Raw genomic sequence first — 16602 nt, 5'->3', positions numbered from 1 at the left:
TGCAGCCAGAGACACCCCTTGAGAGCACGACCTGCAGCAGTTGTGGGTTCTCACCCACCACCACACCACGTCCCTTACTGGTGGTCGGTCGGCCCTCAGACACCTCCTGGGTCTGCACCATCTCCACAACCCCAGCAGTATCAAGTGCGTCATCCCCTGCAAAGACATAAAAGAAAACAAATGGAAACAGGCATTAGCACTATTGCACACAATTAGGGCTGAGAGGCTACAGAAACAGTACTTGATTGACACATGTCCCACATGACTAAAACCCTCCCATGCATGCACCGTCACTGCGTGTGAAGGGTAGGCAGATGGCACACATTGATGACACCAAGATGGAAGATGAACACATTTGCTGCATGCTGCCTAGCAGTGTCATCACACATTGGCCAGTGATTGGCAGGTCAAATACACATGCCATCACACAGATGGCATGTACCCTAGCCATGAAGTGAAGAGGGAGAGGAGGGCACCAATTGTTCATTCAGTCCAGTTTGCTCATGAAATTGATTTTTTCATTGAAATGGTTCAAATGTTTAACCTGGAGCTGCCAGTCCAAAATGGTCCTATAGCACAGGGACATGTCTAAACAAATCATGTACAGAAAACAAAGCCAGTCCACTGTACCATAGCCATGTCAGGCATGTGACAATAGGACTGAGAAATCCCGAGTAAAAGTGGTGGTATGCAAACAATCTGCCTGAATAAACAGAGGTAAATAAGCAACAATGTTGTGGCAAGATGACACTCCAAGGGCAACTGGCATGGTGTTGGGCTGGATGTCTAATGTTGGCAGAAGGGATGCTGCTACACCCAAATGCTGGTGCGCAGAATGTATAGGATGAGGCACATGGGTGACCCAAACCACTCAGGCACCCTCAACCTCACCTGGCACCCAAACAGAAGCCCTCCCACACACACCATGCACATGGATGACAAACACATGCATGTGCACTCACCGGACAATGCCTCGTAATCTGCCAGTTCTACCACGCCTTGGATATGTTCCTCCGTGACGTAGGTCCCAGCAACCTGCTCATGTGGAGTGAGTTCTATGTCCTCTGCTGGAGACCCACCTCCAGTCACTAGAGTTGCGGCATGACTTGAGGCCAGCTTATTCTTTGCCCTGTGCTTCAGGTCATTCCAGCGCTTTTAGCATTCAGTAGCTGTGTGCCTCACGATTCCAAGGGCACTTATGATGTCCGCAATGGTCTGCCAGTGTGCCTGACGTTGTGCAGGTGTGGTCTTGGATCCTGCAACAATCACCATTTCGCGGTCATGTGCGGACACATACTCTACAAGTGCATTCAGTTCGGCCTCATTGAAGCTGGGCTTCCTTGACGGTCCGGACTGTGTAGCCGTGTCTGGGGCATCAGTCTCTACTGGACGAGCACTCTTCCTCTTCCGCTTGGAAGGTGGTGGGGATCCTGAGTGTCCTACGCCGCTCTGGACACTAGGGGCAGGAGCCCCGGTGGACTCTGTACTAGGAGTGTGGGATTGCACACTCAGCATGGGAGTTGGTGCAGGCATTAGCTCAAGTGTGATGGTGTCAGGGGGAATGTCAGCATGATGGACTTGGACCGACACTGTCCTGGCTGGGTGTGTGAGAGGTGGGGTGGATGGAGCCACAGCTGCCCCTGCAGCCTCCCCAGCCTGCCTACGCGGGGCAGCAGATGACCTAGCTGCCCCTGATCCACGTGGCCTGATGACACCAACGTTCACCGGCGCACGTGGCCTAGACCTGCTGACCTGGAAGTCAGCCATGGAGTCACCCTGTGCCAGGTCTGGTTCCACAGTGGGCTGGTCCAACAAGGGCTGAGCATGGATGGTGTCAGCCACGTTAACCTCAACCAGGGGGGGGGCATGGGTGTCCCTGACTGCTCCTCCACACATGGGGGGCTAGGGGCACCCTGCAAGTCACGGCCACGTCCCCTACCGGATCCACCACGGCCACCACTTGGGGCTCGGCCACCTTTGCCACCCTTACGGCTTGTTCGCCTCCCAGCCATGGCACTGATGTTATTGTGCGTATGGGAGTCGATGTGAACTATTGTCCTGGGCCAATTGGGGGTCAAAGTGGTTGGTTACCAGATGGTAATCGTACCCTAGTGCTCTAGCAAGGCTGTATGTCACCCCTGGGGAAAGATGACGGGTCACGCAATGCACAGGCACCCCAAAAAAGGGAAGTAAGGTGCACGCAACCCCTCCTAGACCACGTGCGTGGAAAAATAAACCTGCACTACGCTGTGGCACCCAGAAACACAAGAATGAACGTATGCGTGTCACACGCAGCCTAGAATGACCTCTGAAGGGGTACGCGACACACGGGGCAAGCACAGATGTTAAATACGTGCGCGACTCACCGTCTGCCAGGAACAAAAGCGTGAAAAATATGCGCGTGTGCGCGTTGGCAACACCCCCGCCAAAAGAAGAATTGCACGCTGTCTGAGGAGACAGGACAACAGTAGAAGGGAACGCTGTTTGAGGAAACAGGCCCAGGAAAAAGAGGAAAAGAGAAAAAGCTGTCAGAGGTAACAGGGAGTACGAACTGGAAACGCTGTGAAGTAAATCGCGTGTGAACCGACAAGAAGTACAGATTTCACCCACTAGCTCTCCACGAAAAGCACGTACAAGGAAATGGCGTTCTGCACGTACCTTTTATACACATGTCACAGACGCGCATACGCGATGAGGCCATTTCCACCAATTACACGCTTTGACACTCGGACGTGTATCTTTTTTTTTTTACACGCGCCATTCTCTACGGCCATGCGCGTGACATCACAGCTGTGAATGGGGGCCTTTGGGCCAATGAAATCGCGTATGCGTGCAGACGCGCTTACGCGCTAAGGGCCTTTCCTCGAATTACACGCAGACGTGCATGACTTTTCACGTGCCAAATCACTCTGTATCAAGCTGGCCACGTCTAAGCACACGGAAGACCACGCTCCTGCCCAGAAAGCCGATTTACTGCCCCCCGGAGCCCCGAGCATGCTCCCACCTGCCATCTGCTGCTGCCTGACTGCCTGCTGCCCACGTGCCCTGCCATTTGCTGCCTGCACATCAGCCAGGGGTGCTGTTGCTGTGAGCACCCCTGCTGGAACCGAAGACTCCCGACTGGTATTCCATCACTCCACAGCCCAGCCCCAGGACCCAGTTGCCTACCCACTCCTGCCTCTGGGGTTGTCATGTCGGGCACTGCAACATCTGGCACCACTGACAACCCCCGGCCAGAGAGGCAGAGGGGCACCAGCTTCAGTGCCAGGGAAGTTGGTGTCCTGGTGGAGCAAGTCCTGGGGCAGTATGATGCCCTCTACAGAAGGGTGCGCGCCGACAAGGAAGGACGGACTCGGATCTGGACGGACATTGTGACTGCCATCAATGAGGAGGGGGTGGCAGTCCGCGACTTCCAACATGTCAAGAAGCGCTGGGAGAACTTCAGGTCCAGGACCCTCAGCAAGGACCGGCGCCTCTTGGAGGCAGCGGATGCTAAGGGGTGCCGGGGCCACTTGTCGGAAGATCAGATGAGGGTCCTGGAACGCATATCCCCAGCGCTCCACGTCCAGGTCCTTGAGAGGCAGACCCGTCTGGAGTCGAGCGGTAAGTGTACATGCATTATGATTGTAAACTGTGCGTGTGGTGATGTGCCAGTAGTGTGCCGGTTGCACATCTGTTTGTATGGGGCCGAGTATGGGTGGGGGTGTACAGGGCAGTGAGGCTAACACATGCGAGGGCTGTCATGTGTGAGACATGGATGGTGCTTGTGTGTGTAGGCTTGCATGCCAAATGCAGTTGTGTGGGCACACATGTTTGGATGAATGTGTATGTAAGTAGGCATGTTCGTGATGTCACGCATGTATGTTGTTTTCAGCTGCATGTATCAGCACTGTGTACATGTGCATGTGTGTGTATTTGACAAGGGTGCAACAGTGATGCAACATGGATGCATGTGACAGCGGGATGTGGAAGCCTGATTGGCAGATGTGACATGGATGCCCATCGGAACACTGCGACAGTTGGCTGAGGTGTACACATGCATGCAAGTGTGGTGGTGTGCGTGCATGTGTAGTGCACTCCCTGTGTTGCATGTGATGTCTGGCTCACCTTTGCCTGCTCATGCTGTTGTATGTGTATGGATGGTGCTGGCAGTTGCGATGTGGCTGTTGTATGGCTCATGTGTGCATGTGGAAATGACATGTGTGTTGCCAATTGTGATGCCATGTCTGAGGTTTGCCAATGCCACTCATGTGCAACTGTCATGTGCGTATGTGTCCATTGTACAGTGCCCTGAAGCCTGTGTTTTATTTCTCCCTGTCTGCAGCGTCAACTGATGAAGAGGGCGGAGAAGGTGCTGTGGAGCACAGCGGCGGGGATCGCACCGCCAGCCGGAGACGCAAGGCCCGGCTCCGCTCCCAGTTTGTGATCTCGTCGGGGAGTGAGGAGTCCGGTGCCGCGTCCCAGGCCGCAGCTGCCGGGGGGAGGTCCAAGAGGCGGAGGTCGGAGTTGGACTCCTCGGCAGCAGAAGTGGCAGCTGGCACCCCACAGGGCCCAACGGGGGAAGATGGCAGAGAGTCATCCAGGTTGGTGGGGGGTTTGGTGGAGGAGGAGGCCGTGCAAGCAACAGAGATGGGGTCTGGAGGTGGGGATTCCACTGGTGCTAGTGGTGCAGTGCAGGACCAGGGACAGGAGGCAGCACAGGTCGCCGCGGAGGTGCCTGTGTGCAATCCTGTCCCTGATCCTGTCACTGCATCATCTTGCACCAGCAGGGATGCCTACGTCCAGACCCGTTTTCAGGCAGGGGATGAGCTCACGACAACTGGCCTTCCTCTGCCTGCGGATCGTGGCTATCCGGGTCCGGGTTGAGCCTGTCCTGACGGGTGTGGCGTTGCGTCAACGGGCCATGCGAGGTGACCTGCAGTCTTTTCATGAGGAGACTGCACGTCATCTCGAATGGCTCGTTGACCGCGTCGGCCTACTGGGACAGGTCACCCAGGCCGGATTCCTCCGTTTGATGGGGCTTGCTCAGACACCCTCCTCAACTGAGCCCCCTATGCGCCAGTCGTCCTCTGTGCCATCTTCCCACCCATCAGTCACCTGGGTGCCCTGTGGTGCTGCCTCTGACGGTGCGGCCAGGCTGGTGGAGGAGACATCCCTGCCACAGTCGGGAGTCGGACGTCCAGCAGGGGTGGCCACATCAATGACAGCACCCCAGCCAGCGGAGGATGTGCAGGCAGCAGGAGGCAGTGCACGGGCAGAGGCGCAGCAGCAACGTGGTGGGAGCCATGATGGCTCAGGGCCTTCGACATCGGAGGGGCAGGCATCGGCCGGAGGGCAGGAGGACCCAGGAAGGGAAGTGTCTTCCGTGTGGCAGCGGTTGGGCCACGCCATAGATGAGGAGCGGCAGCGGGCAGAAGAGGCACGGCTCACGATGGTCAGGGCGGAGAACTCCATGCGGAAGGCCCTGAGGCGGGCCGAGTGCCTCGAGGCAATCCGCAGGGAGTTTGGGGGGAACATGTGGACGGCCCTGCGGATCCTCTGGGCCAGGGAGGTGGAGCGCCTCCGGGACATTGAGCAGGAGTTCGATCATGCCCTGGCCCGGAACATCCCGAAGTGAGCCGTCGGATTTGCCCGCTGCCCTTGTAAATAGTTCTGTAGTTAGTGTTAGGTTTCCTTTGGTTTAGCATTTTTTTTGGACCTTTTGGACAATGGGCCACGATTTCGTATATATTTTTTTTTTTTAGGTAGTGTTATTAGATAGGTTTCATTTCTTCAGTTGGGATCATGGACCCTGGATTGTTTCTCTGTATATAGTTGACTTTTGGATTTTCATTTTTTTTATGATTTCCCCATGGAGCAATGGTTTTCGATTTTAATTTTCCATTGGATTTACTTTTGTGGACTGTGACTTTGGACAACTTTCGTTTATGATTTGTGGTTTTGCATTATTTCACATACCTGCTGTTTTTTTTTTTTAAATTTCCATTATTGTTTGTTTATTTTTGATTCAATTTATGTTGCGTTTAATACATATTTTTTCTTCAAACTTCAATGTGTAGTATCATCTCATTGCATATCATGATATGGGTTTTGACATTCACTGACACCCATTGGGGGTATGTGAGGGACATGTGTTCATTTCAAAACTTGCAATTGGGGTTATATCATGTTTTTGCCATTTCTATGTGGGTGGATGCAATACTCAGGTGGGTGTTTGGCATTTGGAGGCTGACCATAAGGGCCAGGGATCTAGATTGTGGTGACATGTTGGCTGGGGGACATGAGTGGGGGCCTGGTGGAGGCTGCCCCTGGTGGCAGGGGCGTGGGGGTGGTGGGAGACATGAGTGGGGGCCTGGTGGAGGCTGCCCCTGCACTGCTGGGGGGTGGGGGTGATGGTAGATATGAGGAGTGGGGGCCTGGTGGAGGGTGCCCCTGGTGGCTGGGGGGTGGGGGTGGTGGGAGACATGAGTGGGGGCCTGGTGGAGGCTGCCCCTGCACTGCTGGGGGGTGGGGGTGATGGTAGACATGAGTGGGGGCCTGATGGAGGATGCCCCTGGTGGCTGGGGGGTGGGGGTGGTGGGAGACATGAGTGGGGGCCTGGTGGAGGCTGCCCTGGTGGCTGGGGGGTGGGGGTGGTGGGAGACATGAGTGGGGGCCTGGTGGAGGCTGCCCCTGCACTGCTGGGGGGTGGGGGTGATAGGGGACATGAGTGGGGGCCTGGTGGAGGCTGCCCCTGCACTGCTGGGGGGTGGGGGTGGTGGGAGATATGAGTGGGGGCCTGGTGGAGGCTGCCCCTGCACTGCTGGGGGGTGGGGGTGTTAGGGCCCACGAGTGGGGGCCTGGTGGAGGCTGCCCCTGCACTGCTGGGGGGTGGGGGTGGTGGTAGACATGAGTGGGGGCCTGTTGGAGGCTGCCCCTGCACTGCTGGGGGGTGGGGCTGATAGGGGACATGAGTGGGGGCCTGGTGGCGGCTGTCCCTGCACTGCTGGGGGGTGGGGGTGATGGTAGACATGAGTGGGGGCCTGGTGGAGGGTGCCCCTGGTGGCTGGGGGGTGGGGGTGGTGGAAGACATGAATGGGGGCCTGGTGGAGGCTGCCCCTGCACTGCTGGGGGGTGGGGGTGATGGTAGACATGAGTGGGGGCCTGGTGGAGGGTGCCCCTGGTGGCTGGGGGGTGGGGGCGGTGGGAGACATGAGTGGGGGCCTGGTGGAGGCTGCCCCTGCACTGCTGGGGGGTGGGGGTGATGGTAGACATGAGTGGGGGCCTGTTGGAGGGTGCCCCTGGTGGCTGGGGGGTGGGGGTGGTGGTCGACATGAGTGGGGGCCTGGTGGAGGCTGCCCCTGCACTGCTGGGGGGTGGGGGGGGTGGGAGACATGAGTGGGGGCCTGGTGGAGGCTGCCCCTGCACTGCTGGGGGGTGGGGGTGATAGGGGACATGAGTGGGGGCCTGGTGGAGGCTGTCCCTGCACTGCTGGGGGTGGGGGTGATGGTAGACATGAGTGGGGGCCTGGTGGAGGGTGCCCCTGATGGCTGGGGGGTGGGGGTGGTGGGAGACATGAGTGGGAGCCTGGTGGAGGCTGCCCCTGCACTGCTGGGGGGTGGGGGTGATGGTAGACATGAGTGGGGGCCTGGTGGAGGGTGCCCCTGGTGGCTGGGGGGTGGGGGTGGTGGGAGACATGAGTGGGGGCCTGGTAGAGGCTGCCCCTGCACTGCTGGGGGGTGGGGGTGATGGTAGACATGAGTGGGGGCCTGGTGGAGGGTGCCCCTGGTGGCTGGGGGGGTGGGGGTGGTGGAAGACATGAGTGGGGGCCTGGTGGAGGCTGCCCCTGCACTGCTGGGGGGTGGGGTGATGGTAGACATGAGTGGGGGCCTGTTGGAGGGTGCCCCTGGTGGCTGGGGGTGGGGGCGGTGGGAGACATGAGTGGGGGCCTGGTGGAGGCTGCCCCTGCACTGCTGGGGGGTGGGGTGATGGTAGACATGAGTGGGGGCCTGGTGGAGGGTGCCCCTGGTGGCTGGGGGGTGGGGGTGGGGGTGGTGGGAGACATGAGTGGGGCCTGGTGGAGGCTGCCCCTGCACTGCTGGGGGGTGGGGGTGATAGGGGACATGAGTGGGGGCCTGGTGGAGGCTGCCCCTGCACTGCTGGGGGGTGGGGGTGGTGGGAGACATGAGTGGGGGCCTGGTGGAGGCTGCCCCTGCACTGCTGGGGGTGGGGGTGATAGGGGACATGAGTGGGGGCCTGGTGCAGGCTGCCCCTGCACTGCTGGGGGGTGGGGGTGATGGTAGACATGAGTGGGGGCCTGGTGGAGGGTGCCCCTGGTGGCTGGGGGCTGGGGGTGGTGGGAGACATGAGTGGGGGCCTGGTGGAGGCTGCCCCTGCACTGCTGGGGGGTGGGGGTGATAGGGGACATGAGTGGGGGCCTGGTGGAGGCTGCCCCTGCACTGCTGGGGGGTGGGGTGGGGGGGTGGGAGACATGAGTGGGGGCCTGGTGGAGGCTGCCCCTGCACTGCTGGGGGGTGGGGGTGATAGGGGACATGAGTGGGGGCCTGGTGGAGGCTGCCCCTGCACTGGTGGGGGGTGGGGGTGGTGGGAGACATGAGTGGGGGCCTGGTAGAGGCTGCCCCTGCACTGCTGGGGGTGGGGGTGATAGGGGACATGAGTGGGGGCCTGGTGGAGGCTGCCCCTGCACTGCTGGGGGGTGATGGTAGACATGAGTGGGGGCCTGGTGGAGGGTGCCCCTGGTGGCTGGGGGGTGGGGGTGGTGGAAGACATGAGTGGGGGCCTGGTGGAGGCTGCCCCTGCACTGCTGGGGGTTGGGGGTGATGGTAGACATGAGTGGGGGCCTGGTGGAGGGTGCCCCTGGTGGCTGGGGGCGGTGGGAGACATGAGTGGGGGCCTGGTGGAGGCTGCCCCTGCACTGCTGGGGGGTGGGGGCGATGGTAGACATGAGTGGGGGCCTGTTGGAGGGTGCCCCTGGTGGCTGGGGGGTGGGGGCGGTGGGAGACATGAGTGGGGGCCTGGAGGAGGCTGCCCCAGCACTGCTGGGGGGTGGGGGTGATGGTAGACATGAGTGGGGGCCTGGTGGAGGGTGCCCCTGGTGGCTGGGGGTTGGGGGTGGTGGGAGACATGAGTGGGGGCCTGGTGGAGGCCGCCCCTGCACTGCTGGGGGGTTGGGGTGATGGTAGACATGAGTGGGGGCCTGGTGTAGGCTGCCTCTGGTGGCTGGGGGTGCAGGGGGACATGCGTTGGTGGGCAGTAGTGCAAGGTGACATGTGGGTTGGCTGGGGGGCATGGCCATGGTGGATGGGGTGCCTGCGGGACATGTGCAGGGTAGGCCCCTTTGGTGTGGGCCACCTGCAGGGGCCGTGGAGGGTGTAGAGGGAAAACCTGGGAGGACCCACACGCGCAATTCACGTGTGGTGCTCCCCGCACACCACTGGAATGCACGTACCCTGATGGAATCGCGTGTGATACTTCCTGCGCACCCCTGAAATACACGTACCCTTCTGCTTTTGCGTGTGATACTTCCCGCGCACCCCTGGAATACACATACCCTGATGGAATTGCGTGTGATACTTCCCGCGCACCCCTGAAATACACGTACCCTGCTGCTTTTGCGTGTGATACTTCCCGCGCACCCCTGAAATACATGTACCCTGCTGCTTTTGCATGTGATACTTCCCTCGCACGCCTGGAATACACGTACCCTGCTGTTTTTGCATGTGATACTTCACGCGCACCCCTGGAATACACGTGCCCTGATGGAATCGCGTGTGTTACTTCCCACGCACCCATGATGTACACGTACCCAGGACAATCGCGTGTGGGACTTCCCGCGAACCACTGAAATACACGTTCCCTGCTTGGCGTTTGCTGTTTGCCAGCCCTGTGAACTGGTCCAGGGTTAGCGCAGCCCTTTGCGATGATTTGGGGATTTTGAAGGCTTTTCCTTGCGCGAGGGCGTTCTTGGGGGCGTAACTGGCGCTGCTGCAGGGTCGCTGCGCCACTCTGCGCCACGGCTGGTTTCGGAGGCGAAAATCCATAAATACGCTGTGCGATGAAAAGGATTTTTTCGCACGCGGCTGGCGCAGTGTATCGCACGGGGACACTGTGCGCCAGCCGCGTGCGCCATTTTTGTGCGAATTTCTATGAATTACCCTGATGGTGTTTTCAGTGCTGGTGTTTCCACTTAGTGAGCCTGAGCAGTAGTCATGCTGCCGCATTCTGTATTCCCTGTAGTGTTTTGGTGAGGTATTCTGTCATTCTGAGATAGATCCTGTTGGTGTAGTGTATTCTTGACATGACAAGGGAGATGATGGCAAGTGTTCTACGTGGAAGGTGAGCAAAGGTAGGATCTGCATGATCCTGTGTAGGTCGAGGAAGATCTTTTTTACTACTTCATTGATTTGTGGTTCGAATGTTAGGTCGTTGTCTATTAAGAATCCTAGTTTTCTAACCTGTGTTAATCTAGGCTCTCAAACTTCCTGACAATTTATTGCACTTCGTAACAGCCACATCTGCCGCAAAACTAGCTTTGCACCTGTTAAACCATCTCCTTATTTTAATCTCTGTCACATCATGTTGATTGAGAGTAAAACCAGCTTTCTGACATTTAATGCAACTAATACAAACCTCTTGACCAAGTGTGCCTTTAAGGAATTTGATTTCTAAGCAAGAAAGCTATCCGACAAACATGATTGAATTAAAATACTGAGCTTGAGCTCGTTCAAGTTTAACCTGTCTTCACACATTATTAACCTGTTTAATCTGCGAAGTATGTTTTGCTCACATTTCGGTTTGGCTCTATGTTCAGGTGGAAATATATTAGAGCATCAGCTTGTTTTTCAGTGTGCTAATGTACAGACATTCCCATAATAACCAATTCAAGCCTAGATAATGCAGTGAAAAAAATCTAATCAAATAAGTATTCCAATATAATTCAAAGTGATCTGAAGAAATCTGAAGTGAGCCAAAGTAATCAAAGGTAATCCAAAATTGTGGGTAGTATTGTTGCGAAATCCAAAAGTAATGTCGAGCAAAGCACAGTGATCTGAAGTAATCCAAAGTAATCTTGAATTTGTATAGATTACCTCATTGTTAAATAAAAACCTGCCTGTCACTAACTAGATCCTACGCTTTTAGGGGATCAGTTGCTGGCATTAGGATCTTTGTACATCTCCGGAACTGCTAGGAAAAACTTTTTAGAGTTGATTCGTGTGCCCTGTGGGATCCCCGTTTTCCCTCCCTCCTTACTACTTACTGCCCATCGTTTACTGCCTGGGGGCTGCTACAAAGCGTGTTAAGCCATTTTAAAACCATAAAAGCAATATCATGAAACAACACCCACATACCAAATTTAGTTGGAATATCAGTGGGTGAGAAGGAGATATGTTTCTCCTTTTGATTCACTGGGTCAAGATATACTGATGTGTATTAATGCCTGCCCACCCAAGGTTCAAATACCAGCTAAGCCGACCATGCCATTAACAACATTAGCTATTATTGCAGTGGGAGGAATACGACATTAAGCACTATATTAAAATAACTGATATGAAAATGGGAAGGAGATGGTTAACTCATATGCACTTCCATTTTCTAGCTATTGTGAAAATTCTCTCCATAGGACAAGGTGAACATGATTCTACTCCAATGCGCCCCACCTATACACTTTATTTTGTTGTTGCCCAAGTATGTGTGCATCCACCATTCCACGTTGGTGCCGTTTTTAAAAATTAGGGTTTCCTCAATGTCGATTTGTGAAATGTACCCCAGGCCAGGAAGAGGCATGGGCCATTCAATTATTTGCTACTGCTCTTCCAAAAATGAGAAAACAAGCACAATCAAGTATTATTGTTAGCTTATTGTTTGTAAGGGAGGTATTGATGTAGGTTTTTCTGATAAAATTACATATAGATTTAATTTGTTTCTTACATTAATGTTATTTCAACTGTATTGGTATGCTTTTTAATTGTGGTATTAATGATTTTATTAATTTTTATAGTGTTTAATATTGGAAATTCTTCTGAAATAACGTTTCACGATGATGATGACATAAACAGTGTATTTATGAAAACGGGAGATTTAAGAGAAGATTTAAAAAGTGAGTTTTGGAACAGCATGCAGTCAACATATTGTCAGGCAAGATGCAACAGTGAACTGGGTTGCTCCCCCTCACTCATGAATTCCATACGTGACTACACATGTATCTATGCTGGAGTTTCACGACGCACATTATTGGAACATGTGAGGATGCACATGGCATACGATGGCAGTAGCTGCATATGTACATTGTACCATACCCTATTGTGACTATGCCAGCAATATAGTAGCATTTTGGGAACATTTGTAGCTGCACTTGCCAGTGGAGAGGCAAACCTATGGACTTTGCCAATGCTTGTTGGGTTCGGCTGTGACCCGCTTCAATGTTCTGCATTCTGAGTGGTCGATACCGAGGAATGACTTGTAATTTAGAAGTTTCAAAAGCTATCTTATTTACCACACATGTACATTGATCTAAATGGCATTTGATATCGGCTCCTTGATCTCCGACAGGCACTAGTAATTTCTATGTCCTTGGTTTGCAGAGAGACTTTTGATCTGCAGCATTCCTGGGATAAAGCGTAATTTCTTCGCAACCGTGATTATTGATGTCGCTTTGTGCAGACGACTGTATGTGTGATGACTGTAAAGAGCTCTGCTGCCTTTTGCCTGCTCTGTGCAGTATTGAATATAAAAAGAAGTACACATGCTATCCAAGCAGAAGGGGACCATTCGGTCACGTCTACGCCTACACACACATCCATCTCCAAATCACTCAAGGAAGGAAATCAAATTGTGGGCCTCATTACGAGCTTAGTGGTATCTGGGCTGTTAATCTGCCCAAAATCCCAAGTTTTTGGGGTCCTTAGGACTCAATTAGGCATTTTCGGCAGAAATACTGCAGCAGTAATTCTGCCGAAATTTGGCAGAAAGCTGGTGGATTTACCTCCACGTCATGGCTGGAGGTGAATCCTCCAACGTTCCGCCAAACCTGTAGTTGGGCATTGCAGTAGTTTGGTGGTACTCGGTAATACCGCCGCATTTAACTGGCATCTCCCAACTTGTAATGAGGCCATTGACTTTGAGCCTGGATAGATATATAAACTGTGGTTGGAGATTAGTGGTGCAAATTCTTGTGATTGAAACTGGTGATATGCTATCAAGACATAGGTGGAGGAAAAAGTGTTTTTGGAGTTCATAACTGGGTCCATTTTATTTGGGGGGTCTTATGCCAAGCACTCGCTGAAGAAGATTCCATTACTTGTATGGGAGGAGAGTGAGGAAGATACCACACATTCAGAAAGCGGTCATTCGGTGAGCTCCTTTCCAGTCCTGCTTTGGCACATGTTTCATGCGCTGAATCCCCTTGCCGCTACTCTCGGATGGACACACCTTCACTTCTGTTAATGCCCTTATTTTCTGCTCCATCATTGACAGGCTGAAGAACTAGTCAGTAACATGGTCAGATGAAACGTACATGCTGATCCTTCTCCAGTCACTCAACATTAATATATTTATTTATTTTATTGGACATTTGTATGGTGCCTGTAGACAAGTGTTCATACAATCGCTAGACAAAAAAAATATTTTTCTACCAGAAGGAATGACAGACACTAGTTAAAAGCTTAGTTTTGCCATTTGATTCTACCATGCCAAACTAATAATGTATTTCTGGAGAGTTCTCAAAAGTAGACGCTTGTCTTCAGGAGCAGTACGGCAGACAGGCATACTGAGAATGGCTTGGTGAATTGACTTTTTAGCCAAGCACTATTTACATCTCAGCCCCAGTCTGGAAAGTATTGACCTAAAACTACATAATGTTGCCAGAAACCAGGACACGCTTTCCGTTTCTTGAACCCTTGTCAATGGAGAGTACTGTAAGAAGCAAGAAAGACACCACCCATCCTGGATTATTTGAGGTGGGGAGGACATTTCATCAAACACAACCAAATAAGCACCAATACCTGGGAGAATATTGACTTCTGAGAAAAGTACAAAAAAGAGCACCAGAGAAACATGACTTTGCAACTGAGGAGCTGACGAATCAGTGCCAGGAACAATAAACTGAAAATGGTGGCACTGAAGCTCAGATACACAACGTCGCTTCTAATTTATCACAAGCACTTGAGATGCCTTCACGAATCGGAATTACAAAGGTTACATAACATTTACCATGTATGCATGCAGTAGAGCAACAACCTTAGCATGTATGGGCAAATTCACCTTTACTGCTTCATTTTACTCTACACTTTGTAAAACATGTAAATATGCCACCTGTACAGCATGCTTTGCAGACAGCATTTACAATGGATCTCTAAGTAACTCACCTGCTTTTCCCACCTGCTAACGGCAGGTAGATGCCCCAGGAATCTATTGTAAATGCTTTCTGCAAAGCGCAATTTGCAGGCGGAATTTACATTTTTGAGAAACCGCAAAGTGAAATTAAAGAGATAAGGCGAGTTCTTCTGTTTTTGCTCTTTCAATTTTCACTCCATTTATCTAAATCAAAGATTTCGATGCAGAGGACCCAACAGAAAAAAAGTGCTAACATTGATTTCCCCCCGGCATACAATGACCGATTTTGACAAAATAACCCTTATGCTTCGACTGGGAAGAGGAATAACTAAAAGGACACATGGCGTGTATTATTGCTTTTAGGTAAATTCTGCATAAAGAAAAAAGCCAAGTATTAGACACTGGCCCAGCATTAGTGGGCACTGTAACTATTCTTGAAATAAAAGGCTTCAGTCGTTTTGCCATAGCCCACGAAAATTTTCCTTTGAATTGAATATCTAGAATGTTACACGATGGGCCTCATTACACGGTAGGCGGTAAACCATGGCGCTATTAGCGCCATGGTTCATGCCGGTAATTTACCGGTACCGCCTTGGAGGAAAGGGGAATTACCGCCCTATTCCAAGGTTGGGAAGGCGGTAATTCCTCCTTCCTCCATTGCCCTTCCCCATTCCCATTTTTGCCCCATAGGGCATAATGGGAATGGGGAAGGCGCTAATTACGATACCGCAAATTGCGGTACCGTAATTAGCTCCCTGGCCCCTTTGCGGGTTGGATTTTTACACGCCTGCAAAAAGCAGGCGTTAAATTCACCAAACCGCAGAGGGACCTCGTTATCAGGCAGTAAGGATTTACCGGTACCGGTAAAATACCGGTACCGGTAAACCCTTACCGCCTACCGTGTAATGAGGCCCGATATCTTCAGTGAATGAAAAGCCTACAGGGTTGATCCCATTCGGCAGAACCCTTCACTTGGCAGGTAAGAAGCCTACATTCTCCCTGCCAAATGGAGGGGCCACAACATTGGTGGGTACACCCGTGAAGGGGCCACACCATTGAGTTATACTGACATATGTCTACGGCAGAACAACAAAGAGCCAGTAGGCAGAGTGGCACACAGATGATAAGAAGAGCAGCTGGGCAAATAAAGTGTGGCAGAGCCCAGCCAAAGATCGAGTAAGAAGCTATTGTAGATGAGAGGTTTGTGAGGGCAAAATGTCAGTGCCAGCTGTAAAGGTTGCAATAGGCAAAATTCAATGTGGACAGTGGGATATCTGGTGCAAAACAAACCAGACAAACAGTGCATAGGGAGATTAAAACAGCAGTGTATTTTTGGTGTTGGTGTTTTTTTGGCGCATGCACAACACAATTGCCGAAACCATTGTTACAGAAGAGAGAGAGAGAGGGAATGGGGATTCTGAACTGAGACTATCTGGTTAGCATAGCAACAGGCAATTCCATGGCATGAAACTGCCAAATTACTAAAATCGCTTATTTCAAACTTCTCTGCAGTACTACCCAATGAGATGTTCCCTAGCAATATTTGCATATTTGCTGGCATATTTACAGCTTTGTGAGAAGCAAGTTGGCCCACCCACCACCAGTTGCGTAGCTAGAGTAGGGCCTGAGGGGGCAAGGCCCACCCAAAATCTACAAATACCCACTCAGCAGTGCTTTGTGGGCACTTACAGATGTTAATGCGGTGGGCCCAACTACATTAGCTTCAGGCCCCACTTGCTAAACAATCCTGGTTACGTCTCTGCTCACCACACCCACATTACGTGTGCTGGTTGGGTTTTGTTTGGGCTACTTTTGACAAGTCCTCCTGATGCTGCTTTGTTCTTCATGCTTGTGGCCCCCAAATAAAAACCACCAACCAACCACCTCACCCCCACTCACTCTAACCACACCCACTCACCCACGCCTACCCACCCTATCACCACCCTCTCACACCACCCCCTCCCTCTCTACCGCCACCCACCAATCCCTACTCTGTCAACCCTCACTCACCCAATCACCATTCTCTCTACCCCTAAAACTCCCCACCCTAACCCAACCATCTCATACTGCCCCTTCCATCCCTCCCCCACCCACCCAATACCATTCTCTACCCCCACCCACCCAATCCCCACTTATTCTATCTCCACCGCCACCCTAACCCCACCCTCTCACACTACCCCCTCCCGATATACCCTCACCCTCCCACCCTAAACCTACCTTGTCTACCACCATCCAGGCCTCCACACTCTCTACCCCCACCCACCCTAGCCC

This window comes from Ambystoma mexicanum, chromosome 6q, assembly GCF_040938575.1.
Source record: "Ambystoma mexicanum isolate Mex_15411 chromosome 6q, UKY_AmexF1_1, whole genome shotgun sequence".
Taxonomy (NCBI): Eukaryota; Metazoa; Chordata; class Amphibia; order Caudata; family Ambystomatidae; genus Ambystoma; species Ambystoma mexicanum.
The sequence above is the reverse complement of the archived record's forward strand: the minus strand, read 5'-3'. Positions refer to the sequence as shown.